The sequence below is a fragment of the Phoca vitulina genome, unplaced genomic scaffold (genome assembly GCF_004348235.1).
Source record: "Phoca vitulina isolate PV1807 unplaced genomic scaffold, GSC_HSeal_1.0 scaffold9, whole genome shotgun sequence".
Lineage (NCBI taxonomy): Eukaryota > Metazoa > Chordata > Mammalia > Carnivora > Phocidae > Phoca > Phoca vitulina.
In genome coordinates, this window is record NW_022589712.1 from 12400397 (window position 1) to 12424621 (window position 24225).

The 24225-nt window shown below is 43.6% G+C and overlaps 1 protein-coding gene and 1 pseudogene across 2 annotated transcripts in view; one reads left to right on the forward strand and one right to left on the reverse strand.

Annotated features, from left to right (window-relative positions):
- The window catches only part of TIAM2 (TIAM Rac1 associated GEF 2), a 226013-nt gene that overhangs the window by 182516 nt on the left and 19272 nt on the right, over positions 1-24225 (reverse strand). The gene's annotated exons all lie outside the window — the stretch shown is intronic.
- LOC116634391 lies at positions 4165-7160 on the forward strand (annotated as a pseudogene).

Here is a 24225-nt window from a genome sequence, read left to right on the forward strand (position 1 = left end):
AGCACTGAGAACTAGAACAAACAGCAGAATACAAACAAGGTAATTCTATCCGATGGCCCCAAGTAACTGAGAGACACGGAGGTCTGGAAGCGAGAGAAGGTAGAGAAGATACGAGCTCAATACACGAGTAGAAATGCCACTGGAAGTGTAACAGCTCACCCTGTTACATGCCATCACACAATTCATAAAGCCCTTCGGGTATCTTACCTCCAACGTCTTCCCAACAATCCTTTGGGGTCCCACAACTATTAAGTAGTGGAGCTGGGATGCCTTTGGTCTGAAAAAATTGAGCATTAGCACTTCTCAAAAATCTCTAATTTATACCAGAATGTCTGTATAATCCATCTCTTCCCACTACATGAATGGCAGTAAAAAACCCTGGTATCTTTCATCACATTTAGGAAATTACATAATAACGAAAGAATTATAATTAAGGCAAGGTCAACTCCAACCTCCGACTGCAGCTACTGTAAACACACCGCCCCAACTATCCAGGAGATCGATAAGCAACCCATACATTCCAATATTCCAGAGCCTTCTCCAACAGGAAGTCACAAGGTAGCCTCCACCCCTCTGCCTCGACTTAAGTCCATTTCCTCCAGACCTCTGCCCTATAGACCATATAACTATCCACTATTCATAACACCCTCGCTTACTCCTCATTTTAAAAAGTATGAGTTTAGTTTTTTAATCTTAATCATAAACACAGTGTGTTTCACACTAGCTTCTTAAATCAGCACTGTCGTACTCAACATCTTCAACGCTTTGAACAGACAGGAAAAAGCAAAGGAAAAAAGGCAGTCAGTTTTCACTCAGCATTTCCTCTGCATTTTGCATCCCATCTGCAGCTGGCCACAAAGGAAGACTGGTTAAGGGAAAGTGGAAATATGGCATTCTCTCTTTACGCCATCTCCTCGAAGGCAGGAGGCATCAAGAACAAAGTGTTAGTCTCTTTAACCCCACACTTTCCATCTCAGAGAAAAGAGAGGGAGGGCAGGGCAGGTGAAACCCAGTCCACACAAAACCAGCTAGCAGATGGTGGGTCAGAGGGCACCAGGGAGCTGGAATGCTTCTCACAACAAGTGGGTAATCTGAAGGATGACGAGGGCAAGAAGGCTTAATCAAGCCTGGAGCACTTAGAGACTTTCCTTAAATTTACTACAATCCTTATTACTCAGTTATGCTCGTTTTGGGAAAATTCACCAAGATCCCAACATGATTTGTGCTCTTTATATTCAGTAAAAAGATTTTTTTTTAATACTCCTTACTTAGCAAATCTCAAAAGGAGAAAATTCTCCAAATCAAGCTCCACTTTCTCCTATGACAGGAGAAAAAGATCGCCTCTTTACTTCTTAAAAGTGAAAAATGGAGAAACAAAGAATTCCTTATGGTTGGCTGGATAGTACAAAAACAGGATAGAGAACAAAGATCCAGCCAACCATAGCTTCGGATAAAGATGCAGAACAGCAACGGAGACAGAAAACAGGAGGGACTTGGAAACAAACCCTGAAGAACACAGTGGAAAACTATTCAGGCTGACCTACAACATCAGGGGAAAAGAGCATGGAGTTGTGGGTAGAAGGAGTAAGCTGTGACTTTTTTTTTTTTTTTCCAGGACATTAAAGACAGATTTTAATTTTAGAGTCTTAATCATGTGAAAGATAATTGCGCAGCTATCAGACTAAGGGGGAAAAAATGGTTAACAGTTTACTTAAGACCTAACATACGCCAGGTACAGTGCCGAGTCTTCACAGCATTTCAAGCTCACAACTAAATTTAAGGCGGAGATTTTATTGCCCTCACTTTACAGATGAGAAAGCTGAGGTTCAGAACATTTACGAAAACAGTTGATGGAGAAAATATTTGAATCAGATCGGATTCCAAAGATGATGCTCCTCCCAGTACACAACCCTGGACAGTGAGGCAGCTTGGAAGAAAGTTCTTGAACAACAGGACAGAAAAACTCTGAAGTAACAATTAGGTGAACAGAGAAAGAGGTACAGCGAAGGAAGAAAGCAAGTCTCTCAGAATGAAGCCCCGAACCTAACAACTAATAATTTTAGATTTCTGAACTATAAGAATTTTAGAGCTAACAGGGACCTTGAGGATCAACTCACTTACCATGGAAAAAAGAAGAAAAAGGAGTAAATAACATTTCAACACATTTCCCCCCGCCTCTCTTTTTCATTCAACAGCTGTCAACAAATGTTTGCTGAGTGCCTACTATGTGTTAGGGCATCTTTAAAATTCTAATCAATCATCTCCTTTAACTTTCCACCTAAAAGACCTAAATAATGTACATGGGTACACAGTTATTCTTTCTTTCTTCAACCTGCCCAGATAGATGTACCAAAAAGTGCATCAACTATTGTTAATGAAGCATCGAATATAAGCTTCAAGTCCTAAGAAAAGTAAAAATTCTATAGAAATTTTCATACTGGGGCACCTGGCTGGCTCAGTTGGAAGAGCGTGCTACTCTTGATCTCAGGGTCAGGAGTTTGAGCCCCAGGTTGGGTGTAGAGATTGCTTAAATAAATAAAATTTTTAAAAAAAAGGAAATTTTCAGGACACCTGAGTGGCTTAGTCAGTTCAATGACCGACTCTTGGTTTCGGCTCAGGTAATGATCTCAGGGTCGTGAGATTGAGCCCTATGTCGGGCTCCAGGCTCAGCACGGAGTTTGCTTGAGATTCTCTCTCTCCCTCTGCCCCTCCCACCGCTTGCACACTCACTCTCTGAATAATAAATAAAATCTTAAAAATAAAAAAAAATTAGAGAAAAAGAAATTTTCATACTTAAAAAAAAAAAAAATCCTGGTACCATCATAGCCTTCCAAGAGTCTTTTACGTCAGTCAAGCAAGGACTATGTGTATGACCCTGTCCCAGAATTAATCACGGTCCACTGATGGTCATTTGTATTAACAAGATTCATAATGTTTTAACATATGATTCTGATGAGAACAAGAACTTCCTGGCTTTTCCAGAGGCCTCCTTGGGGACTAAATCATGTTTAATTTTCTTAATTATGGAAAAAAGGAACTAAATTCAATTCCAAATTGCTTAGACTTTACAGTTCCAGGGAGGATGATCATCTCTCTCTCTCTCACACACACACACACACACACACGAATAACATGGTTTTTGCAAAACTCCAAAATTATTCTGAGTCTCCTGATTTAAACACAGGAAAATAGATTTAATGCCCCAAAATAAAAAGCAAAATTAAATTTACCACTTCCACATCCATCCAGCAAATGAAAAATTATCACCAACCATCATTAAACAAAATAATCAGCTCATTTCCACCAAACCATATCTCTACTATCTTTTTCTCTTCAGTTGTGAGAGCTTCTTTGACCCTGACAGTTTCACTGATAATACAAATTTTATATTTCCCTAAATTTACTTAAGGTTGGGATGCCTGGCTGGCTCATTTAGTAGAGCATCTGACTCTTGATGTCAGATCAAGATCTGACTCTTGATCTCAGGGTCGTGAGTTTGAGCCCCATGTCGGGTGTAGAGATTACTTTTAAAAATAAAACACGGGGTACCTGGGTGGCTCAGTGGGTTAAGCATCTGACTCTTGATTTTGGCTCAGATCATGATCCCAGGGTCATGGCGCTCCCTGCTCAGGGTGGAGTCTGCTTGAGATTCTCTCCCTCTCCCTCTGCCCTTCTCCCTGCTTGTGCACTCTCTCACTCTCTCTCCAAAAATAAATTTTAAAATAAATAAAACAAAACTTTTAAGAGTTTATTTAAGGTGGACTTTCATTTTTGTTATTTTCAGTAGGGATCCTCTAAACATTAAAAATATTTATAATTAGCTAATGAAAATATTTTTAAACTTTATTCTTAAAATCTTCATAATAAAGAGCATCTACAAAAACATTTACAACTAACATTACACTTACTGGTGAAGACTGAATAATTTCTACCTAAGACCAGAAACAAGCCGGGGCACCTGGGTGGCTCAGTCATTGGGCATCTGCCTTGGGCTCAGGTCATGATCTCAGGGTCCTCAATCTAGCCCCGCATCAGGCTCTCTGCTCAGGGGGAGGCCTGCTTCTCCCTCTCCCACTCCCCCGCTTGTGTTCCCTCTCTAGCTGTCTCTCTCTGTGTCAAATAGATAAATAAAATCTTTAAAAAAAAAAAAAAAAAGACCAGGAACAAGCCAACATTGTCTTGGAGGTACCAGCCAATGTGATAAGGTAGTAAAAATTGGTTAGATAACCTAGCCAGGATTCAAACACAGGACTCACAGACTGTCATATGCTCTGAGGCAGAAGCTCCATGAAGAAGCAACCATAAAAAGGCTTCTTTCATTTTTTTTTTATTCACTCAGTTGCAGGAATATAGCAAACATCCAAATGAAGATAAATGAAGATATCCAAATGGAAGCTAACAACACTGGACCCACAACAGAGGTCCCAAGTAGAAGTGTATTAACTGGACAGAAATGGAGATATATCAATGGTAGCTGAAAGCAGGGGCAAAAATATGATTATCCTAGAAGGATAAAAAGGACCAGGAATGGTCTGCTAAGGAGAACATCATCTTATGACAGTGGGAAGAAGATGGAGAATCCAAAGGGCAACAGGAAAGGAATGACAAACAAAGAAGGAAGAAAGCCAAGAGAAAGGTGCTAGGCCAGAGCTGATGGCAGCAGATGCTTCAAAGAAGAAAAAAGAGACAAGAGTGTTCAAGGAAACAGAGCTGCTCTAAGAAAGATGTACATGAAGGGCGCCTGGGTGGCTCCGTCATTAAGCGTCTGCCTTCGGCTCAGGTCATGGCTGCAGGCAGGGCTGCAGAGGTCCTGAGGCCATCACTGTGGCAATGAACAGACATGCACTCAAAATGGGACACAGCTGTATGACCCTATCCCCAATAACCGGGAAGGGAACCGTAAGACCTGGGAACAAGGAAACTCAAAACCGGTTTGACCAGATGTGTTTAATGCACAAGATAGCAGTCACACATGCAAGGCACCATCATGGCCAATACAGAGAGGAAATGCAAATGAGCTATGGTCCTGGAATCTCAAACTACAATAACATAACACACAGTTATTTTCTGTGTAAAGACAGAAAATATTAGACCAAAATCATTTTAGTCTATATTCGACACAAATGTTTAAAAAAAAAATAGTCTCCTGGTTCACTGCTCCTTCCCATCCGACAGACAGCTGCATCTTCTGGTACAGTGCCAACCACATCCCCAAGACGTGATGGTGAAGGTCGGAATAAATGGATTCAACTGTATCGGGCTGCTTTTAACTCTGGCAAAGTGGTATTATTGCCATCAATGACCCCTTCATTGACCTGAATTTACATAGTTCCAGTATGATTCCACCCACAGCAAATTCAACAGCACAGTCAAGGCTGAGAACAGGAAACCTGTCATCAATGGAAAGCCCATGTCTCCATCTTCCAGTAGTGAGATCCTGCCAACTTCAAATGGGGTGACGCTGGTGCTATGTTGTGGAGTCCACTGAGGGTTTCACCACCAGGGAGACGGCTGGGGCTCACTTGAAGGGTGAGGCCAAGAGGGTCATCATCTCTGCTCCCTCTGCTAATGCCCCATGTTTATGATGGGTGTGAACCATGAGAAGTATGACAACTCCCTCAAGATTGTCAGCAAGAGCTCCTACTTGGCCCCTCTGGCTACGGTCATCTGTGACAACTTTGGCATTCTGTAGGGACTCATGACCGTCTACACCATCACTGCCACCCAGAAGACTGTGGATGGCCCCTCTGGGAAGCTGTGGTGTGATGGCCGAGGGGATGTCTAGAACATCATCCTTGCTTCTCCTGGCACCACCAAGGCTGTAGACAAGGTCATCCCTAAGCTGAACAGGAAGCTGATTGGCATGCCTTCAGTGTCCTCACCCCCAACACGTCAGTCATGGATCTGACCCGCCCCTGGGAAAAAGCTGCCAAATAGGATGATGTCAAGAAGGTGGTGAAGCAGGCACTGGAGGGCCCCTTTAAGGGCATCCTGGGCTACACTGGGGACCAGGTTGTCTCCTGTGAGTTTAACAGTGACACCCACTCTTCCACCTCTGATGCTGGGGCTGGCATTGCCCTCAATGACCACTTTGTCAAGCTCATTTTCTGGTATGACAATGAACTTGGCTACAGCAACCAGGTGGTAGACCTTACGGTCCACGTGGCCTCCAAGGAGTAAAATGCCCCTGGCACCAGCCCCAGTGAGGGCAAGAGGAAGAGAGAGGCCCTCAGCTGCTGGGGAGTCCTTGCCCCAATTCATCCCCCAACACACTGAAAATCTCCTGACCTCCACACAGGTTCCATCCCAGACCCCTGAATGAGGGAAGGGGCTTGGGGAGCCCTACCTTGTCATGTACCATTAATAAAGTATACTGTACTCCCCCCAAAAAAGGTCTCCTGCCCTCAAGAGGTACAGAGTGCAGACACAAAGAAAACAAATCCTAATTGCCCTCAGAGAATTCTCTCTGAATTACTTTGGCAGATGCCTCAATTCTCTATTTAATTTTCTTGTGTGTGGACAGGGATTTAAGGATTAATACCACACAGGACACAGATTACTATCAGCATCTGTATTTTTCAAATGTAAACCCACTGAGTGGTCTACTCCATGTACACACGGTGAGTGGGTGGTGGGGAAGGGGTCACCATGGCATCCTTCCAAACTGTAATTCCTGTTCACAGAACAACAGGCTCGCACAGGCTTAAGACACGTACGTAACAAAGGGAAAACACAGAAACAACGAGGAAAACATTTTGCCAAAATGGCTTATACTGTTCAACCTAAACATTTCCCTTCTCTCATTAGTGCAAGCTCTCTCACTGAATTACTCATGTAAGACCCTACAGATCTTTTATATGCTATAAAGTATATTTTATATTTTGAGAGGCTCTTCTATCTTCTACCTAGCATTTACAGGAGCAGTGAATTTTCTACCTCAATTAGTTGCCCCTGGTTTCACTCTACACACCTTCCAAATATGAATTTAAGTTAACTTTTCATAGATTCCCCAAATTAAAGATACAACAGGATACTAATTCCCAGAAGTTTTCTTTACTCTCAGTTCCACCCCAAAGTGAGAAAAATGGATAAGATCATTGAAATTAGTAATGTTACATGTTAATCTTTAAGTATCTGACACAGAAATCTGATACATTTAGTTCCTTTTATTTAAATACGGGCTCTGCAGGGCGCCTGGGTGGCTCAGTCAGTTAAGCGTCAGCCTTCGGCTCAGGTCATGATCCCGGGGTCCTGGGATCGAGCCCTGCATCAGGCTCCTTCCTCAGCAGGGAGCCTGCTTCTCCCTCTCCCACTCCCCCTGCTTGTGCTCACTCTCTCTCACTGTGTCTCTCTCTGTCAAATAAATAAATAAAATCTTTAAAAAAATAAATAAATAAATAAATAAATACAGGCTCTGCAGTTGGTTCAGCTTTTTTTTTTTTTTTAAAGATTTTATTATTTATTCATGAGAGACAGAGAGAGAGAGAGGCAGAGGGAGAAGCAGGCTCCCAAGGAGCAGGGAGCCTGATGCGGGACTCGATCCCAGGACCTAGGGATCATGACCTGAGCCGAAGGCAGACACTTAACCATCTGAGCCACCCAGGCGCCCCTGCAGTTGGTTCAGTTTTAAAAGAAAGTCACAATAATATCCAGATGAACCACCTCTTCATTTTCAAAAACAAAAAACTCTGTAATGAGACAACTAATGAAACAAACAAAAACTGGAGACAAACTATAAAACAGAAATAAAGTATTTAAAATATCAGCAACATGCGCACCTGGGCTGGCTTAGTTGGTAGAACGTGTGACTCTTGATCTTGGGTTGTAAATTCAAGCAACACACTGGGCATAGAGCTTACTTTAAAAAAATGAAAAAAATATCAGCAACAGTGACTGAATCATTTACAAAGGCTCACCTGGATTTGTCTTGACTAATTCTAATATAACACATACAGGTGCACAAACGTATTTAGCCTTTTAAAAAACCAAATGACGAGGCAGCTGGGTGGCTCAGTGGATTGATTTCAGCTCAGGTCATGTTCTCAGGGTCATGGGGTCAAGCCCCACTTTAGCTCCTCTGCGCTCAGGGGGAGACTGCTTGAGATTCTCTCTCTCCCTCTCCCTCTGCCCCTCCCCACCCAGCCCCACTCTGTACACGTGCGTGCACTCTCTCTCTCTCTCAAAATAAATCTTTTTAAAAAACAACAACAACAATTGACAGGACAATTAAGTTACACCTTTAATCAGCTAATTTAATTATAGCAGAGAGAGGTATTTATGAAAGTGCATTTCCACATTGGGATTTTGGGTACACCATTAAAGGGTTGAATACACTAGAAGGCATCCTGTGAATACCAATTGTGTGGCATTTTAATCCTAAAATTTGTATGGAACCAGAAAAGACCCCAAACCAGCGGATTGTTGAAAAAGGAAACCAAAGCTGGCGGCATCACAATACTCAGGGAGGACAAAGACCCTCATGGGAACTCATTCTACCAAACCCATGAATGCATTCTCAAATTTTAAACTTTATGGCTATTAGGCATCATTACTATGCGAGAAACTTTCTTACCTACTATTCCCCAGGTCTTCTAACAAGAGGCAGGAGAGACCTCAATCCAAACACAGGAACTCTCTAAAATGAAAGATTTAATCTCATTATCTGGAATAGAATCTCCCTTGTTGAGCCATAAGCTCAGGGCAGGGCACTTACCAAAAGTATTTATAGTGAACAACACAATCCAAAAATCTAATGTGCACACTTATAGAAAACCAGCCTTCTTCCAAGATTTACTCCACATAAGTGAGGGAAATTAGCACACACGGTCCTTCCACAATCACATGAGGGATGGGCGGACATTCCACACAGTGGTAGCCAAGCCTGAGCAGATGGCCCCTCAGGAGAGGGGTGAACGTGACCAGGAGGCTTGTGATTTGGAGGCAGAATAAATGCAGAGACGGGCAGCTCGTTCCTTCCTACAGCTAGCCATGGTCACATCCTGAGCGCTGCTTGCCAGCTTCCAGCTCTCCAGGTCACAGTAACAAAACGTAAGCAGCCATCACAAGACTTTCAAAATCAAGTTTACCAAAAGGAGGAAGTTCAGTTTTAACTTTAACACCCTAAGCCACTTCCCTTGTTTTCTGGGGAAAAGGCCCTAAGATCCATCACAACTTGGCCGGGAAATAGTTGAGGCATAAAGTGTTTTTCCCTCTTACATGAAATGATGATATTCCAGAAAGTTCTTGCACCAGGGGCAGTGAGGCGGTGGGGGGAATGTCACTCTCCTCTTATCCCTGGATCACCCTCTTTACCTGTGCACCCCAGCCATCTTCCCTGCCTTACCTCCCATGTTTGATCATTCATCCCTCCAGCCGCCAGCCTATCAGGCTTCCTCCGTCTCAAGCGCACTAATTTTAGAAAGCTTTCATAAAGTAATATGGAAATCATTTCAAGCCCACTTGCTTCTATGGGTGATAAACTATGAGACTTTCAAAGGACAGCAAATCCTTGTTCCACACAGTTCCTGAATACAGAAAAAGCTGGAAAGCTTACCGATTCATTTCAGGAACCCTAATGCAGCAATCAAGAAATGAGGAATGAATATTGTTCCTCCTTTAATGGATAGGATATCAACTTAGAAAATCAAATCCGTTGGAATTATTAAGCAAGTTCAGTAAGGGCACGATATAACGAATATACAAAATGAGTAAGCTTCTACCTATTAGTGATAACCACTTAAAAATTGAGGGGAAAAATCCTTTTTTATCACCTGCAAAATTACTTAAAAACTAGGAAGAAAATAACAATGTATAATCTTTATATTCGAAAACTATAAAACTTTTACTAAAAGGCATAAAAAGATCTAAAAAATTCTCCGATATTCTATGTTCCTTGGTAGGGAGATTCAAATCAACAGGTCAATTCTTAAATTGCTACATGTTCAGTGCAATCCCAAATAGGTTTTTAGAACAATGTGATAGGCTGATTCTAAAGCTCATCTAGAAGAATAACTTTGTAGAGTAGCCAAGAGGAAGTATTCTGAGAAAAAAAGTAACTGGGGAGTATTTGCCCCATCAGGTAGCAAAATATTCTGTAAAGTTACACTAATTTTAATAGTTTGCTACTGAACAGAAATATTCAAAGTCCACACAGAGATACAAGTTACATGGAGGTTTAGAATAGGATAAAGGTGGCATTCCAAGTAAGTAGAGGAAAGATCAGTGCTGTTGCAACTGATGTTTGATCAAGCTTTTTTTCTTCCCAACCCACTGCTCTGTCGTGGGGTTTCCCAGTGCATAAAACCAGCAGTACAAGACTGTCTCCTAAATCACACAGGCTGCCAAAGCCAAAGTGTGTGAGCGTCCTAGAGCTTCTCACCGAGTCCCTAACAAAGGGTGAGCCCACACTTGAACCAAGCCAGAATCAGAATCAGATATTTCAACTTTCAAGTTCTCATGGGAGAACTGAGACACCGCCTCTCTACGTCCAGAGGCTGGCACCAGGGCCAAGGGGCCACACAGACTGTCATGTGAGTCATGGATGAGTCAGCCCCTCAGAGGCTGCCAGCCCCCGCCTGAATACATCCACCTCTAGCGTGTAGCCTCTTTGTTAGAAAAACATTGCCAATCCCCACCTGGTGTTCTGTAATAGAACACAACGAGCAACCACAGTGAATCTTACAAAGAAAAGTAATTGCATAGCATTAAAACGTTCTACCCCCACAATGATGGGGCAGGGGGGAGGGGAGTGAGAAACTCTCAATTCCCGTTGCAAAAGGATGATTCTTAATGAGAACTTGGAAGAACTTGGAAGAACTTGGGGAAAGCATGTCAGAAATGATGCCAAGATCATTTGTATTTGCTGAGGAGTAAATAAAGATTTTTATCATGTGAAATTCTGAACATGTCCCTGAGGGGAATACTGTTTAGCATTTTATGATGTGACAGCTCACCCAGGTCTTAAATATTCCTCTCATTAGTAGGCCTTTTTTATCCAGTATCTAGCCAAAGCCATGTAGCACTTCCAGAAGACAAAGCAAAATGCCTGGAGAGAAGCTGTTTTGTGTTTCCACAGAGAAATCCAACCTATCATTATCAGAGCTCCAGCAGGGTGACAAGGCACCTCTGAGCAAGAAAGAATAGTTAAAGAAGCCTACTGCATTTTTAAGACGGGATTACTGAGACATATATAGAGACCAATCAATGTTTGACGTTCTGAGTTCTCAGAACTGCCAGAAGAGGCTTGCATCCAGCCACTCAAAACAGAAAGATCCAAGCATTTTTCAGACGGCTCCAAAGGTCTTCCTCCCTTGCTTCTGGTCTGTGGGAATGGGGTAGGGGGGGAGTGGAAGAGGCAGAGGGGAAGGAAGATGCTCATAGCATTTGGGTATGTGTATTGAAAATACATTTTTTAATAGGACTAGCAACACTGGCAGGTACTAGTCTGACTTTGCTGGTCAAAGACACATATTTTCAAGTCAACTGATTTTAACTTTGATGAAAAACTATCATGATGGGCATGAGTACACATTAAATAAAAAATAAACTTCTTTTAAAAAAAAACACACAGGTTCTATGGGATGCTAGACAGCTAAGGGGACACTGGAAGTATAAGCTGAGTGTCTGAGCACTTCATTCTTTCAGATCTGTCTCTCAATCCATGTATTATGACAAGTGCTGAGACCTGTAAATGTCTACGGTCCTAACTTGGAGACTTCTGCATTCCCCACTCTGCCAGTGAAAGACACAAAAGCACAAAGAAAGTCAGGGCCATTTGCTTAGTAAAATGAAATCCTATCTTGGCTCTCCTATGATTTCATTTGCTTTTTATAGCTTGGCTTTCCAACACCGTAATTGCTTTCTTTTTTTAAAGACATGGATTTACACCACATTTGAGTGTCCCTATATATAGGTGTCAGGCTACTGTAATAGCAACCTCACAAGATCCACCCTTAAACACCTAAATATAACAACAATTTAGGAATAGGGCCTGCTATTTCTATAAAGCAAAAATATTAAAATCATCAGATAACCTGCCCAACTGCCACCAAAAGACAACTCCTAAACCCAGTTGTTATGACATCCTCAGAAAAAAATGCACAATTTCTTCCAGGAAACTTGTGGTCTGCATATTCTATAAGATTAAAAAAAAAAAAAATTACATCATGTTTCATTTCTGTTAGCTCTTATAATCTCCAGTTCACAAATATTTGTACCTGAACCTTACAGTTAGAAAAGCAGTTGTTCTAGACTGCTTAGAATTCTCGGAATTCAGTTCTGTTCTTCAGTTACTTACGTCCTACGAAGGTGGCAACAAGTACTTTACCCTGAACCATGAAGCTGCAGGTAACAACATGGTGCAGTCCAAAAAATCAAGTGCTATGGAATCAGACCAGGTCAAAACCCAGCTGCAGGGCTTACCTGCTCACCTCCGCGAGCCCATGTCCTTGTCTGCGGACTGGGAGGGAATCCCTTCCGTAGCGCTCAGAGTTGAAGGACATGGCTAGAGGAAGGCCCTGCTAGAGGCCCTGGCGTCGGCAGGCTCCCACAAAGTCAACTAGGTGACGGATGTCCCTGACGATGACGCAGGTTTTGGAATACTCTCTTCCATCTCTTCATTTCTCAGAGGAAGAAAAGCGAGGGCCAGAGACATTATGTCCAAACCAACAATCTGCAGCTCGGTAAGCAGTGTAGGGAGCAGGCAATCGAGGCTTCTAGTTTGACTAGGATGTCTAAGCACGATGAACAAAAGCACAAAAACATTCGGGTCCACAAGGGGCTCGACCACCAAGGATGGCAGGCTAAGTCTCATGATTGCTGAGTGCGTGCAGAAATAACTTTCCCCCCAAGAAAAGGCCTCCAAGGGATGATGGGTAACAGCTGCTTCAGGCAACTTTCTAGTATCTCCTCATCGTTGCCTGGCCACCTAAGGCCATTCACTGAGACGGCTGCCCGCAGGCCGGGGCGCCCCCCAACAGCTCAGGGCTGCAAGAGCAACAGAGGATGCACAAAAGCGTACAAATCCAACCTGCACTAGATCCCACTCACAAAACATGCAGGAGCAGCTCAACAGGACAGAGGTTCACTGCGGAATGACAGACTCTTGGCTGTTAAAAGGCAAATTCTCATAAAAATTCATCTGCTTCGAATCAAAAAGGGCCCTCACATCCACCTCTCAACAACCTGCATCTTGGCAGACTTTGCACCTCAGATTTCACTTCAGGTGGAGACACGGCTTCAAGAGCAGGTGCCGGCTACAGGCAGCCGTTACCACTGAGATGCTCCCCCCGGGTTCAGATTTTCCTCCATAGTCCACTTCCTGAAGCAGCTGGAAGTAAATCCAAGTCAAATTCAGACACTTGAACAAAGAGGAAAGGATTACAGATTTCAAGAGGAAGTAAAATTCATTTGCCAGGAAAAAAAACGGAACGGAACTGGGTTCCTCCTTCTCTCTCAGTGCCCTAGTTTGAAAAACCACTTCATCAAAACAGAAGCCAGAAATGAGGAAACCTAAGACGGATATGAAAACCAATTCACTTTATACACATCCCCAGCTGCAAAGCCAAAACCAAACCCAGAACATGACACAAGCAAGCCCGGTAACGCTTTACTCAACACCACCATCAGTGGGAACATTCTCTAACGAGAGCCTGTATTTAAGCAGTGACCACACTCTTGACTTCAGTAAGCTTTACCCTCTCGTAACTCACGGGATTTGACAACAACAGACATCGTATGGTTTCTGCAATGGCCCAAGCAATGCTCCGTCCAAGGTGGGAGCTGTACTAACACAACTCAGGCGTCCTGGTCGTTGATGAGTCTCTCATTAGCATTAAATGAGTCAGAGATGATGTCAAGGTGCTCTTCGAGAACAAGACAGGCACCCGTGTCCACACAGCATGCCAACAATGTTTAAATACGGTCAGCTTTCTACAACTGCTGCCAGAGAGCTCACCATCTCTGCCCCTTTCCCCTGTATCTCATTTTCTTCTCAAATGATTTTGTAGAAAATTATGAAGTTTTGAGAGCTACGCGGAGATAAAAACAGAGAAGGAGGCAAACCATAAGAGACTCTTCACCACAGGAATCAAACTGAGGGTTGCTGCAGGGGAGGTGAGTGGGGGGCTGAGGTAACAGGGTGACGGGCATTAAGGAGGGCACGTGATGTGATGAGCACTGGGTGTTATATAAGACTGATGAATCACTGACCTCTACCTCTGAAACTAATAATACACTACATGGTAACTAAATTGAATTTAAATTAAAAAAATAAAAATAAATGGTAGAATTAAAAAAATAAAATAAAACAATACTAGGGAGGTCATTTTCATAAGCTCCTCTAGACTGATAATACAATAGAGGAGGAAAGTAAAAAGCAAAAGTTACCAAGCATGATTCTGCAGATTTTACTAACTGGTCATTAAACTGACAGCTGCCAGGGATGGGCGGTGAGGGATGGGTCTTCAGCTGAACCACCGTTGTCAACTCCTGCACCTCACACAGTACTGATGGGTGTTATGTGTTAGATAGGGGAATAAGTGAATGACCAGACTGCATCACTCAGGCAACAATGAGAGTGGAGAGACTTGGAATTTCAGTCCTACCTTTGACCCAGGACAAGTTCCATGACAAGATACATGGTCAAGTCACTTAACCTAGCAGGAAATGTTTCATTATCTATTTAAATGAGACTACTGAATGGATGATATCAAATGATACTCCTTAGATCCCATAAATTTTTATTATCTAAAGTCTGGTTATACCACCACATCACACCTATGAGAACAGCTACTATTTAAAAAAAAGAACAAGTGTTGGTGAGGTTGTAAAGAAACTGGAACCCCTGTGCACTGCTGGTGGGAATGTAAAATGGCACAGCCATTGTGGAAAACGATATGGCAGTTCCTCAAAAACTTAAAAACAGTTACCATATGATGCAGCAATTCCCCTTCTGAGCATATACCCAGAAGAACTAAAAGCAGTATCTCAAAGACTTATGTACACTCGTGTTCACAGCAGCACTGTTCACAGTAGCCAAAAGGTGGAAAAATCCAAGTGTCTATGTATGGATGACTGGATACACAAGACGTGGTACATCCATACAACAGAATATTATCCAGCCCTAAAAAGGAAGAAAATTCTGACCCATGCTATACACCACAGATGAGTCTTGAGGACATTAAGTGAAAGGAACAAGTCACAAAAGGACAAAAACTATATGATTCTGCTTAAGAGATACCTAGACCCATCAAATTCAGAGACAGAAAGTAGAAGGGTGGGGCTGCCAGGGGCTGGGGGAGAGGAATGGGGCGTTTTCATCTAATGGGCACAGAGTTTCAGTTTAAAATGAAATCGGGGGCACCTGGGTGGCTCAGTCAAGTGTCTGACTCTTGATTTTGGTTCAGGTCATGATGTCAGGGTGGTGACATCAAGCCCCACGTCGGGCTCTGTGCTGGGTTTGGAGCCTGCTTCAGATTCTCTCTCTCCCTCCCCCCACTCCACCCCACCCCTGGCTTCCTCTCTCCCTTTGTCTCTTAAAAAAAAAATTTAAAAAAAATTAAGTTAAAAAAAGATATTTATGTACATAAATTATCCCTCAAAATACCTGATTTTACAATAAAAATATTTTCAGGGCACCTGGGGTGGCTCAGATGGCTAAGCATCTGCCTTCGGCTCAAGTCATGATCTCCAGGTCCTGGGATCGAGCCCCACGTCAGGCTCCCAGCTCAGCAGGGAGTCTGCTTCTCCCTCTCCCTCTACCTCTCCCCCTGTTTGTGCTCTGTCTCTCTCTCTCTCTCTCTCTCTCAAATGAATAAATAAAATCTTTTAAAAAAATTTTTTTTTCAAAAGTTCTCCTGACAGCCTCTCATTCTTCATATCAACAAATGTTCAATCACCCACTGGTAAGCAGCTGATTTAGGAGCTCTTCTGTCAGGAACAGGAGACACCCTTTCACTCTCACTCTTGAGAGGCGTCGAAGAAGTTGGGGAACACGGGAATGGCTGCAGAGCTAGGAAGTGGGAAAGCCAGCATGGAGAAGCCAACCTGACTCCCAGGCCGTGTGCTACCACCTTGTTGCCTTTTCTGATCTGTCCCCCTTGCTCTGCAAATGACGAAGCAGAGGCTCAAAAAGGTTAGGTGAATTCCCCAAGATCCCACACCTGTCCAGTAGGCCATGGGCAAGCAGTCAGGTCAACCAGTTATCAGTCTCATGATCTTTCCAATGTATCACAGAAAAATGTGTTTGGGGAGAAAAGGGACCTCTGGGGTCCCATTGGAATCTCCGCGGCAGTCCATCCCCACCATTTTCAACCTTCTCCCCATGAACAACTTCCATGTCATCATTCATTTATTTTCATTCACCTAATTTTTAATTTCACTTAATTCATTTCTCACTTTACCATTCATTCAACGAATCCTTGATAAGAACTTAATTTTTCTTAAAAATGTCCTCTGGGCACATGTTCTCCCTTACAGCTACCATTCATTATTCAATCAGCAGATACTTATTAATTGCCTACTAATACGGATGCCAGGAACATGTGTTTCTTCAAGGACTCTTCTAGCAGAGATGAAAGAACTACTAATTCCTATTTACTAAATAGTGGCAGACACCGCCACTGTTTAGAATTATCACAAAGCAACCAAACAAAAATGCCATCAGAACGTAACCAAGGGGGCGCCTGGGTGGCTCAGCTGGTTAGGCCACTGCCTTCGGCTCAGGTCATGATCCCGGAGTCCTGGGATCGAGTCCCACATCGGGCTGCCGGCTCGGCAGGGAGCCTGCTTCTCCCTCTGACCCTAACCCCTCTCACGCTGTCTCTCTCTCTCTCTCTCAAATAAATAAATAAATAAAATCTTTAAAAAAAAAAACGTAACCAAGGGCCAAAATGCATGGGACCACCAATGAGTTTTCCAGCGGTCAAGAGGAGAAAGAGTTCCACATAAATTCACCGCCGGCTTCCATGCACAGTTCTAAAGGGACCTGGCAATTAGTGAACGTTTACTGAGCACAGTATCAGGGCTTTTCCTCAAGGCAACCTTGAGAAGTATCAGTGTCTCAATTACGAACAAGGACGTTAAGGTGCAAAGAATCAAATAACCGGCCCAAGGTCACAAAGCAAAAAATGATCTTTCTAGATTCGAGGCCAGGCCTGTCCAATTTCAAATACTATACTTGCCCTAAAAATCAGTGATGTCTAAGAAATTAAAAAAAAAAAAAAAATACAGGTAGCATTATAGTACTGATTTGGAACTTAAAGTTAAGAGAGCAGTGGAGATGCAAATACATTATTTATTCGTTCAAAAACTTCGGAGCTCCTCTTAGGGACAGAGCCCAGTACTAAAGATGTCGCCAGAAGCGGAGAAAGAACTACACCTATTTTATCAGTCCTCCTTTCAATCTAGGAAAGATTACAATCTAGGAAAGGCAATGCCAAGCTTAGATTCTGGTTAAGGGGGTAAGAAATGGATGCAAGTGGATTTCAAATAAAAATACAAACCAGAAACTCTGCAACTTTCCCAACAGGAGCTAGGAACAGTGATAAGAGACAAGACAGTAAGTGTCAAGGACAGGAGAAGAGAGACTAATGTTGCCCTTGCAGCATGGATAAGATATGGCTAAGTGGACAGACACTGGGAAGGCATCCAGCAGAGAGAAAGTGCACCAAAGGTCTAGAGCAGTGCTACCCAACTGAAATAAAGTGGGAGCCACGTAACTTAAATTTTCTAGTAACTATATTTAGAAAGGTAAAAAGAGAGGTGCCTGGGTGGCTCAGCCAGTTAAACGTCTGCCTTCAGCGCAGGTCATGATCCCAGGGTCCCGGGATCGAGCCCCACGTTGCGCTCCCTCCTCAGCGAAGAGCCTGCTTCTCCCTCTGCCCCTCACCCTTCTCATGCTTGCTCTCTCTCTCTCTCTCTCTCAAATAAATAAAATCTTTTTTAAAAAAAAATAAAAAGGTAAAAAGAAACAGGTGAGATTAATTTTAATATCCAAGTTATTATCCTCCCATGTACACAGTTATGAATAAGGTAGTTTACATTAGTTTTTCACTCGAAGTCTTCAGAACCCAGCATGTGTTTCGCACTTCCGGCACCCTTTAGTGGCACTGGCCACATTTCAAGTGCTCAACAGGCGCACGTGGTTTGTGGCTACCGATGTGGACATACAGGTCTACAGACAAACCATATAAGATGCTCGGGGCGGGGGGGGGGGGGGGTGAGGGGTAGCGGCTAAACCAACTAAGCAAAAGCAACGACTTCATGAGAAATCCTAAAGAGAGGGCTTAAAGTTCAGCTGAATTTGGACAAAAGGAAGTCGGTAATGTTCTAGGACAGAAAACATGAAGTATGAAACACCGATCCAACAAGCTACTGCTCTACCCCCAAGACCTCAGACCCCCCAGGGACGGCAACCCTCTGGATTCCATTTCATCTGCCCGTCCATGTCCCTCGATGGGTCCTGGCCCCCTCAGTCCCTTTCTGAGGGGCCCTCTGACCTGCCTATCTCCCTCTATCAGTTCCACAATGATGTCATTACCCATCCGAAGCCTCTTGTCCCCTTCCTTTCCTTGAATAAACGGTATTTGTCCCCGCTGGCAGTCAATTCTGAGGGTCCCATCTTTCCACCCCCACTCCTGGACTAGCCAGTCCCCCTGCAGTTTGCCTTCAAGTGTCACTGAATCGTAGAGGTGGCCACTAGGCCTTCCAGTTCTCTAACTTGAACCTCTGCTGCTTCCTACTTTTTCCCGACGTGTTCTCAATTCTCCATCATCTACACAGAGGCTGTTCCAAACTTGTTGCACTTACCCAAGTAGCTCCTGCCACCCTAAAGCCCGTAACAGTCAGCCTATAATCCTGCCTCCCATATTACTTTAAAAGTACATTCCCTCAACTTCTGTCCAAACCTCAAAATCTTTCTGTCTCTTGACTGGCCCACGTGCCCATCTCAGAAGACAGGAGGCTCTCACCTCCCAGGCCACCCACTGGGGGCTCCAGACCTGGATGAGCCCCGCGTCCAGCCCACCCCCACCCCCCCAGGGCATCTGCAGCTTAGCCTCTCCACCTCCAACGCACCCATCTCCTTCCCACGCTTCCCACTTGCCTTTTTAACCCTGCACCAAGTTAAGTCTTGCCTCTGCCCTGTGCCTTTCTGTTTCTCTCTTTGGCCGCCAAAGATAACTCCTTCAAAATCTCTTTACTTTCTTTTACTTTACTTCTTTTCTTACTTTTCAATTATCTGTACTCTGTCACTATTCCTGACCATGACAAATGGGGCTTCCATTCCCAAATGCTTTTGGAATGCTTTCCGATGATTTCTAAACTCTAAATCCAATGGCCTCTGCTCACTGATTTGCAACCAACACAGAAAAGTCATGGAAAAAAAAGTAAAAACTCAGCTACATCTCCACACCCTGAGACACTCACCTCTAACACCCTTCCACCATCTGTCTATACGGACATCTACACACAAGTCCTTTTCCATTTTGCAGGCAGTCTTTTTTATTATTTATCTCCCACCCACCTCCTCCCATAGTGCTAACCTCCCTCCTTCCAAGCACTATGAACATACACACAAGACTGCCTTTTAGGATCCTAGAGTCCACAAAAACGAGATCATATTATACATGGTTCTTGGCCTCTTCATTTCTCGTGGGAACCCTTCCAGGTCAGGAGGGATGGAAATCCAAAGCATGGCCCTGCCACGTTCTACCCAGCTGTTCCCCTGCTGAAAGCACCCACTTACTTTCCAGTTCTTGGTCACTACAAACAATGCTGCACTAAGTATTCTTGTACAAACAAATTACATACAGCTGCTTTTATTTCTATGGGATAAAGTGCCAGGAGAGGAACCCCGGGGTCAAAGGCTACGTGCATTTTAAATTGTAATAGACTCTGCCAGAACTCTTCCGGCAGTGACTATTCCCACCAGCATTTCTGGAAGACTGCCTTTTCCCAGCATTCCTGCCAGCGGGAGATACTGTCCCTTCTTACATTCTTACCAGTCTGACAGGCTGATGAACAACGTTTACAAACTCACCCTCACCTCCCCCCTGCTCTGTGGATTCAAGAGGTGAACTCCCTTCCTCTGTTTGCTAGTCTCATTTTACCCCCAGAAATTAAGCAGACAACAAGGTGTCCCTGTCCCTTTCTCCTCTCCTCACTTGCTCTTCTCAGACAAGACCATCCCTTCGCAGGGTTTTGGTCATCATTGCTAGGGGCGGAATCCAAACCTACATACCCAGCCAAGACCTCTCTGTGGGGCTCCAGACTTCTAACTGCTCGTGGGACATTTCTCACAGAGACTGCTGACACCTCAGACATCAGTAGGCCCGGATCCAAACTCTCCTTGCCTCGCTCTGCATCTCCGCCACCGCCATGTCTATAACATGGGCACCCAGACTTGCGCAGCCAGTGTCCTGTTCTCCTCTTCCCTACGCGCTGCCCAGAGGCGGCCAGCCGCCCGGTCTGGGCAGTTCTCCGCCCCCTCTCCTGTCCTTCGGGCGCAGGTTCCTCCCGCAACGGCCTGCTCGCACCCCCCGCTCCAGCACACACACACACACACACACCCCCCCCCCCATCAGGGCCACCCTCCCACACCTCCCCAGTGGCAGGTGACGTTGAGCCCAAACACCCTCAACCACACCGGTAAGATCTTCCAAGCTCTGTTCCAATCTACCTTCCAGTCTTTCAGTGGGCAACTCCCTCCGACCCCAAACTCCACACAGGCATGTCCGGTTGCTGGAGCCATGAGGAGATTCTTCTCTGATAGGGAGAGAAAACTTCGAGAAGGACAGAGAAGGTAAACAGAATGCTTCCTGGAATTCCCCCTACCACTCTGGCCCTGCGGAGGAAAGGTCTCTCTCTTTCTTAGCTTTAAAGAGGAAAACTGTCAGATAAAATAAACTGGGTAAGTAAATGAATCACAGAAGATAAACTGACGAGAAACTACAATAGGGTGTAGTGTATACTCCAAAATGACCAAAATCCGAAGATGGAAGAACAGAAAAACCACCCTACTCAAAATCATCCTCCATTTATACAAATGGCGGAGAAGAGTTTCACAGTCACTTCTGTCTCCTGATAGAGTCCATGAATCAGTCATAACCAAATGGCATTAACTCAGCAAGAGGACTCTGTCACGTTATAATAGAAAAAAAAAATCGCTAGGGCGAACTGAACAAAACTTACTAAGTAAAACTTGAAGAGATAAAGCTCGAAAACTATTTGGCATAATAATTCAAATTAGTCATTTGAAAAACAATGAAAATGACTTAATAAGCATTTACTTGATGCCTGAGTTAAACTTTGTCCTGAGTAATTGAGGAAGGACAATAAATAAGAGATAAGCTCAGCGACCTTAAAGAGTATACATACCAGGGGCGCCTGGGTGGCTCAGTACATTGAGCTTCCGACTCTTAATTTCAGCTCAGGTCATTCTCTCTCTTCCTCTGCCACTCTACCCCCTCCCCCTGCTCTCAGGAAGCACGCGAGTGCATGTTCTCTCTCTCACTGGCTCTCTCTCTCACATAAAAAAAAAAAAAAGTACACATACCAGCTAGAGAGATGAAACCTACACCCATGAAGGGAGACAAGGGATGAAGAAATAGATTTTCAAGGGCAAAAGTCAATACACATGGAAAATGAATATGAATAGCATGAGATAAATCAAAATACATTTTCTGAACTCTGGTATGTGGACAAGATCCTGCATTTTTTTGTCCAAGCAAACAGAATAATGATCTGCTCCACCTAAGTTGTTTAAAAAAAAAAAAAAAGCCCGCCTAACAGTATCTTAAATGTTTTCTAGCCTCACAGTAATGATTAGAATCCAAGTTTCGATCACGCTTCACACTTTGGAAAGACTGTGAGTGCCGCTCCACCAACCAGGGCTTCAGGCTCTTCTGATGGGAGCTGTCAACAATCCATCACCCATTCTAATGGCGGGATGCGGTGTCACAGATAATTTAAATAGCTGTCAGAGCTGAGCCGCTCTTCAGGATTCCATCTGGCTTGTAAAACACACACATGCTCTCCACCCTGCCCCCTCTCAAGAACGAACCTGGAGGAAGGATATGAAGTCAGACAAACTGGGATCCAGTCCCAGCTGTATGCCTCACAATACCCTCAGCTACAATATGGATTCCCAAAATCCTTTTCACGTCGTGGAGGGGAGCATTCATTTTAAGAGCGATGTGAGAGGACTAGCACAGTGCCTGATGCACAAGGGAGACTCAGTGAGTCAGTAACCCTGCCTTTCCCCTCTTCCCTGGATCCCCGCAACCTTTCGCAGCATCATGTCATTTCCAAAGTGCAGTTCTTTAAAGCAAAATTTCAAAGCAAAAGAGACAAGACTCTATGCCAGACTCTGAATGTGGGGATTTATAGAACGACAATCACGTAACAGGCAGAGAGGCGGTTTATACTCGCCAGATCACCTGCAGCGGGCGCACCTTCTGTGACACAGGTGATCTAACTAGCTGCTGCGTCCAAGCCCCACCTGCACTGCAGGTGCCACGAGAGCCTTCTCATTAGGGCTGAGAAAGCCGGGGGACTCCAGCCCAGCAAGGGGTGAAGAGCAAGAAAGGAGGGAGGAAACTCAGGAACCACAGCCTGATGCCCACACTTACCTGGGAGGAGATGGGGAGCAAGTCATTTCTCTCACCTGTCCTCTAAAGTGAATCTGGAATGACTCTAAAGTCTCTCCTGGTTTTTTAAAGGTTTGAATAGTTCAGGGGCTCCGAACGGTGCAGAGTAAGATTTTAAGGTGGGGTGGGTAGATATGTATTTCTGCGATAGCATCACAAATTGTCCTGTGGCTAATTCTATGAAATATCATCATGTATGACAGAATCATGACTTAAAGGGTTTAGTTGGTGGGTTTGCTTTTGCTTTTAACAAGCCCACCCACCCACTCAGCATAGAGGTAGAAAAAATAGGGTTTTTTGCAAAACTACATTCAGTCAAAAGCTCAAGAGGAGGATAAAACAATATATGTAAGGATTGTCTTTCTCTTCATACTCTGTGAACCCCATTTTTTTCTCAGTAAACTCTCATAGCAAAAAAAAAAAAATGATGAGAACTGTGGAGAGATATACAGTATAAAATGGAACAGAACAATGGAGGGAGGGGGTAGAGGGAATCAGAACTTTGTCATAAAAGGTTTGTAATAAACTGGCCAGAACGGAAGATATTCTCTTTGAATTTGAGCTCTACTCAAACACTACATTTTATTAACCACTCCTTTTTTTTTCTTTCTATAAGAGAATTCAGCACAGTATCAGCTTTGATATATTTATAATACTTCTCTTGGAGAAAGTCCAGAGTCTACATTTGGTTTTAAAAGAAGGTCCTTCCTGTATAGAAGCTATCTCAAAAAGCCAAAACACACATTCAGAAAAGCTGAGCCTCTTAACATTTCTCAAGCAGACAGTAGCTATGCACCATTTGGTACCCACCAGAATCTCTCCAAAAGTATCAAAAGGCTGCCAACTTCTCTATGCATTTATAAGAATAATCCTGAAGAAGTGTGTGTTTGCAGAATTCCATTTTGACTGGTATGCCCATCAAAAGTTTACTGTCTCCCCCATGGAGAGTTCACTGGTTTTAGTGACTTGGACAAATACTAAAATAGCTGTAATTAAATGGATTTCTGAGAGCCAGATAAGGTATAAAAACTTAAGACAATCCCAGAGGAACTAAAACTATGCTTAGTGCATGTTTATATACTAGTCACAAGGTCACTGTCAGACACACACCTGAGGAGAAAAACAGGTCAATATGACTGAAGGAAGTATGCCCTGGGACAAGCCATTTCACGGTTCAGTACTAACAGTGGCTCAAGTAACTGTGCTGTTCAAAATCAGTATTTCATACCCAATTATCTTAATATAAGAAAAATCTGAGAAGCCACACAATCTCAATTCAGTTCATTTGAATGAAGGGAGATACTCAGGAAGACAGCAGCTGAGGTCAAGTCCAAGGGAGAGAGCTTCTAATTCAAAAGATCAAGCACAGACTAAGTAGTTACCAGTCCCAAAGTTTCCTAACTAACGTCAATTCCAGGACAGCATCCCCGCCCCTTAAAATGACAATTATGTTTTACAAATTGAGTGGCTACCTAACATATTTAAGGAGTCATTTTTTAACATCACTCTGTGCCATAGAGGGCTCACTCAACGTTAATAAGGCCTGAAGAGAACTGGTCTTTCATTTTTTTTTTTTTTT